We start from the raw sequence: 6,112 nt of genomic DNA on the forward strand, positions 1-6,112 counted from the left end.
TTATCCATCAGGGGTATTCCATAGAATTTTTCTTGTTCTCTCCTTGTCCTCTATGATGGACATGGAGATCCCCCCCCCCCCCCATCAAGATCTCTTCTGACAGGAAGCAGATGCCTTTCTCTGAAAGGGCACCATAAAGCTGGTCCCCCCTCCATTACAAGTGTTGCAGTTTTATTCCCCATATTTCCTCATTCTGAAGAAGAGAGGGGGCCTCTGCCTCGTTTTGAATCTGCGGGTACTCCTCACTTCTATAGTTGCCAACTTGCACCACAACCCATGCACCTCCATCTGCTCATGTCTTTTTGCCTCTTTGGCCACATGGTGGCCTTTATCTCCATAACACCCCATGCCCTCCTCCACATGCACTGCCTTCAGATGTTGTTCCTGTCTATCTACAAACTGCAGATGGACTGCTTGGACAAACCCTTCCCTGGACTGTCCTCACATGGTGTACTGACCCATCCAAGGTCCTTGTCGATACCCCCTTTACACCTCACATCCCCCCATGATGCTCTCACCAAGGATGCCTCCCTCACCAGTTGGGGTGCCCACCTGAGTGGTCACATAGCCAGGGCCTCTGGAAACCACAAGAAGCCAGGATGCATATCAGTATCCTGGAATTGAGCTGCATATCTTGCGTGTCAGATGTTCCTCCACCTCATACGATCCCATCACATTCTACTGCTCTCTAACAGCATGGCAGCAGTAGTCTATATCAAGAAGCAGGTGGCACCAAGTCTCCATCCCTTTTTGCAGAGGCTGTCCACCTATGGAACTGGTGCATCAAGCACTGTGTCACACTCCAGGCCACATACTTCCTGGGTGCCCACAATTCCCTTGCGGACATGCTCAGCGGGTCCTTCTCTGTGACCCAGGAGTGGGAACTTCATGATCCTATCCTACAGTCCATTTTCTGAAGATGGGGCATCCCATAATGGTACCTCTTCTTTGCGACCAGTGAGAGAAACACTCTCCCTTTAATGCTCCAGGGGGGTTGTGGGAGCGGATTCATGGGGTGATGTGCTTCTCCTCCCCTGGACCAGTGACCTCCACTATACCTTTCCGCCATTCCCCTACTCCTTCAACTCCTGCACAAGATATACCAGGACAAAGTGGTGGTCATACTGATAGCCCACTTTTGGCCTCACCAATATTGGTTCACAGAACTCCTCGGCCTCTCTGCTCACCCCCTGATCCTCCTTCACACACACCCAGATTTCCTCACTCAGGTGCAGGGACTACTCCAGCACCCCAACCCGAGCCCACTCCACCTCATGGCTTGGTGTTTGGATGGAGCTTGTGAGTAGACCAGGCATGCTCTAGCCTGGTGCATGAGGTACTCACACATAGCAGGAGGCCATCTGCCAGGGCCTGCTATGAAGTGAAATGGAAACAATTCACCACCTGGTCTCACCGCCACCATTATCTGCTCTGCTCTGTATCCATTCCTATTCTCCTTGACTTCCTCCTCCAACTCAAACTGTCGGGTCTTGCCCACAACTCCATCTGGTAGTGGATTCCTCCCTCTGGAGGATGGTTCCTCTGTCTTCACTCACACGACCACCGTTCATTTCCTCAATGCCTTTCTATCAGTGCTCAAATCTGCCCCTTCCTGGGACCATAATATTGTTCTCTCTGCCTTCACCAAGCCACCCTATGAACTCTTCATGTCATGCTCTCTCTCACTCCTCTCAATTAAGGTAACCTTTCTTGGTGGCCATCACATCGGTGCAATGTGTTAGCAAATTGGCAGCCATGGTGGCTGACTCCCCCATCTTCCACAAGGACCAGATCTCCTTATGCTTGCACCTCGAATTCACCCCTAAGGTGGTGTCCATGTTCCAGCTCAACCAGTGCATCCACCTCCTGGCTTTCTATCCCAAACTCCACGCTTCCCACAAAACCAGAACATTGCTCTCTCTCGACATCCGCCATACACTGGCCTACCTCCAATGCACCCAGGCTCTTCATTGCCATTGTTGAATATTACAAAGGACAAGCCCTCTCCTTACAGCACATCTCTAAATGGATCTCCCATACCATTTACAAATGCGACACTCTTTCCAAGGTACCTCTACCTCCTGTAGTCACAGCTCGCTCCATGCAGGCATGCACCGACACATTTGCCTGTCTTGTGGATGTGCTGTGGCAGGACATTTGCCAAGCAACCATGTGGAGATGTGTCCATACCTTTACCTCTCACTACAACATCCGGTCATTGGCTTCACTGTCTTGCAGACTGTAACTTCTCATGAGTCATCACACCCACCTCCATGTTGATCACTGCTCGCTACTTACCCACATTTGGAATCCATATAGGGACCATCACTCAAAGAAGATGAGGAGGTTTACATTTAACTGGAGGGTCTTCTAGATGTGTGGTCCCTATTTGTATTCCAAACCCATCCTCCATTCCCTCTGCTACAGAGTATGTTGCTTTAGAGGTAAGAGGGATATTGAAGCAGTGTTGACCCTCACAGTCTCTTATATCTCAGCTGCAGACATGAGGATGATGCACATGCAGGTCAACGGACACTGCTAAAGAATTGTTCTGGCTCCAATGCATGTGCATCCATATTTGGAATACAAATTGGAACCACACATCTGAAATAACCTCTAGTTACAGGTAACCTCTTTTATCACTATAAATTTACTTGGGTGCAGCTGAGCAAATAATTTTACTTTAAGAGCTAAGAGCCCAATCCTGTGCAGGCCAGTGGCAAATGCCACATCAGTTTTAAAATAGGATAAGAATCAGATTAATCCTAGTCTTGTTAAAGTCAATGGAAAAATCCCTAATAACTTAAATGGGACTAGGCTTTGGCATAAAGTGTCTTATATCTTCTTACTTATGCAAGTGAGTAGTGTGAGTACTTTTGTATGGACTTCCATTACTCTTCAGTTTTGGAGAGAGGGTTGTGTGACATTCTTGTTTCTCAACCCAAAGATATTACAGAAAGCTGGCCCATCTTTCCTGGACACACACGATGTTAGAGCCTAATGGGGCCATTCCTGAATCTGCCAGAGGAGGTAACTTAAGAAATATGAACCATTTCCTCCCCCAGTGAGTTGAGTCTGCTTCCTTTGCAGTGATCCCTCTTGTCTCTATCACCCTTCAAATGCATCTATATTCCAGTTCACGACACAGCCCCCAATCAGAGTTCTATTATTATTTATTTATTATTTGTATAACCATATTGTCTAGGAGCTCCAGGTATAGACTAGGGCCCCATTGTGCTAGGTGTTGTGCAAACACAACAAAAAGATGGTCCATGCCTCAATGTTTTCTCCTGTTTGTTTTTCCCTTTTTGGCTAATGATTAAGATTCACCTGTATTTGATTATTAGGACTGTGTGCTGTTGGATTGCTTCATTTGTCCAGTGTAGTTCACCTCTGTCAAACTAAGGTGTATACACAAGTTGTGTTACATCCATTTAAAGTGCTATATGAATTAATCATAACAGTTACACAAAGGTAGAAGTATAACTAGTCTATTTCAATGTTAATTTGAAATGACTATTCTCAGGGTTGGATGAAACGATATAAAAGTATGCATAATCTATCGCACAATAAAGGTTAAATGAGGACACAATCCAGATTACTTTCTTGTGTTAAAACTTAAAATAAAGCTAGGTAGCCATTTCCTAAATGTAGTCAAGCACCTTCTCAAGATTGAGAATTGGCTTTCTAATCTGATGTATTAAAATCCTAATGTTGAATTTCATTCACATTTTGAACATTTTGTGTGAGGAAATGGGGGGAAAGGTTTGGAGACTTGTCAGTACATGTATGATGCTGAAAAGAGAGAATAGCCATTGTTCTAAAATACAATACTGAGGGCAAGACTTTTTTTCATGTTAATATCTCACAGCAACATTAAAAAATGTTGGTGTCTGAACTCTAGGGTTCTGCAAGATTAGCTCCCATTGCAGAAAGAAGGGGACACAAGTTAACTGCATCTGAAATTAAAAGTTCTAAAATGGTGTAGAGAGGTGTATGGGGTTGTCAGGGAGGGGTAGTACCTCTGATGGGGGAGCAGTCATACTCCTAGGAGTAGCTCATCCACTTTGGTCCCCACTTGACACCCAGGTGTCACCTGTGGCTCCAAGTAGCTGTCAGCATGCGACAGCGGCCACACCCCGGAGACCATCTTGACTGGCGGGTTAAACCACGTGAGGGTAGCCGATGAGTATGAGACTCTCGGTGAGTTAGGGCCTGTCTACCCATTGCATGCCAAGGCTGGATCCAGCTGACTGAGGCAACCTGGTTCAACCTGGTTCAATGGTCAGGAAGGCAGTGACAGCAAGCGTTGTGGAACGCTTAAGAGCACGACAAGACACGTAGGCATCCTGGTCATCCACTGCGCCTTGCCCTATCTCCAGCCATCTCGACTTCTGTCCTGCCACTGGATACAGATAGGAACTGGGAAGAGAGAGTGAGACTGACGTCGCGCAACTCTCCCTCACTTTAGTCCAATTCACGCGCAAGTCTCGACATCATATCATATCATATTACATCATATCAAGTCCTGTGGCGATGGGCGAGCGATGAAGCAGCAGGTGTGGATACACTGGGAGCTGTAGCCGCAGACCTGCACAGAGGCGGCTCAGGCATATTGGTCGTTCCTCACTGACCGAAGCAGCAGTGGAGCTCGGCATCTTCTTGAGCGACTGAGCAGCCCTATTCAGGATTGCACTGCTCACCTCCATAGAACAAGGAGGGGGGTAGAAAAGGTGCCCTAAACATTGCCTGCTTCACCTTACCCTGGCCAGCACACCACGGCTGGTGGGGATCCCACAAAAGCAGTTGAACAAAAACAAAAACAAAACTTAGAGTGACACCGATCACTATTGGCACATGGAATGTGCGCACGTTACTGGACAACATCACGGCAGACAGACCGGAGAGAAGAACAGCACTTGTCGCTAGAGAGCTCGCACGCTACAACATTGACATTGCAGCCCTTAGCGAAACTCGCCTTGCTAATGAAGGACAGCTGTCCGAGTCAGGCGGTGGCTATACATTCTTCTGGAGTGGCTGCAGCAGTGATGAGCGTCGCGAATCTGGAGTTGGCTTCGCCTTCAAGAATCATCTTGTTCGGAAACTTGCCAGTTCCCCCAAGGGTATGAATGACTGGCTCATGACAATGCAGCTTCCGCTTCAAAAAGGAAAACAAGCTACTTTGATCAGCGCATATGCTCCTACAATGACCAACCCAGAGGATGTGAAGGATAAATTCTACGAAGAACTAGATACTCTGCTATCGTCAGTGCACCGCACAGACAAGCTGATTCTGCTTGGAAATTTTAACGCAAGAGTTGGATGCGATGCCGCAGCCTGGGAAGGAGTCATCGGAAAAATGGAGAGGGAAAGTGGTAACAGCAATGGCCTGTTACTGCTAAAAACTTGTGCAGCACATGACCTTCTGATCAGCAATACGGTCTTCCGCCTTCCTACCCGTAACAGGACTTCGTGGATGCATCCCCGTTCCAAGCACTGGCATTTGATCGATTATGTCATCATCAGGAGAAGGGACAGACAAGATGTCAGGGTTACAAAAGCTATGTGTGGCGCTGACTGTTGGACGGATCATAGGCTCATAGTATCCAAAATGAAGCTCCGTATCATGCAGAAGAGACAACCACAAGGCTGTAAGTCTCTCAAAATGATCAACGTGTCGAAGCTGAAGAACAGCTGCATCACTGAAAATCTAACAGAAGACCTAGAGAATGAGCTTGCTGATCTTCATATTGAGGATGACGCTGAGAAAGACTGGGAGCGATTCAGCAACACTGTCCATACAGCTGCACCGAAGGTATTGGGGCCCTCCACATGCAGGCGGCAAGACTGGTTTGACGAAAATGATGCACAAATCCAGACCTTACTTGCTGAGAAGCACCGTCTGCATTGTGTATATCAAAATGATCCATCCTCAGCGGCAAAGAAGACTGCCTTTATCAACGCTCGCAGAACAGTACAGAACCGACTGCGCAAAATGCGGGACTTGTGTCTGAGCACCAAAGCAGATGAAATACAGGCATATGCAGACAGGAACGACTATAAGCAGTTTTATGAAGCCCTCAACACACTCTATGGTCCACAGTCTTCTGGG

The sequence above is a fragment of the Terrapene carolina genome, unplaced genomic scaffold (assembly GCF_002925995.2).
Source record: "Terrapene carolina triunguis isolate 2854851 unplaced genomic scaffold, T_m_triunguis-2.0 Scaffold49, whole genome shotgun sequence".
Taxonomy (NCBI): domain Eukaryota; kingdom Metazoa; phylum Chordata; order Testudines; family Emydidae; genus Terrapene; species Terrapene triunguis.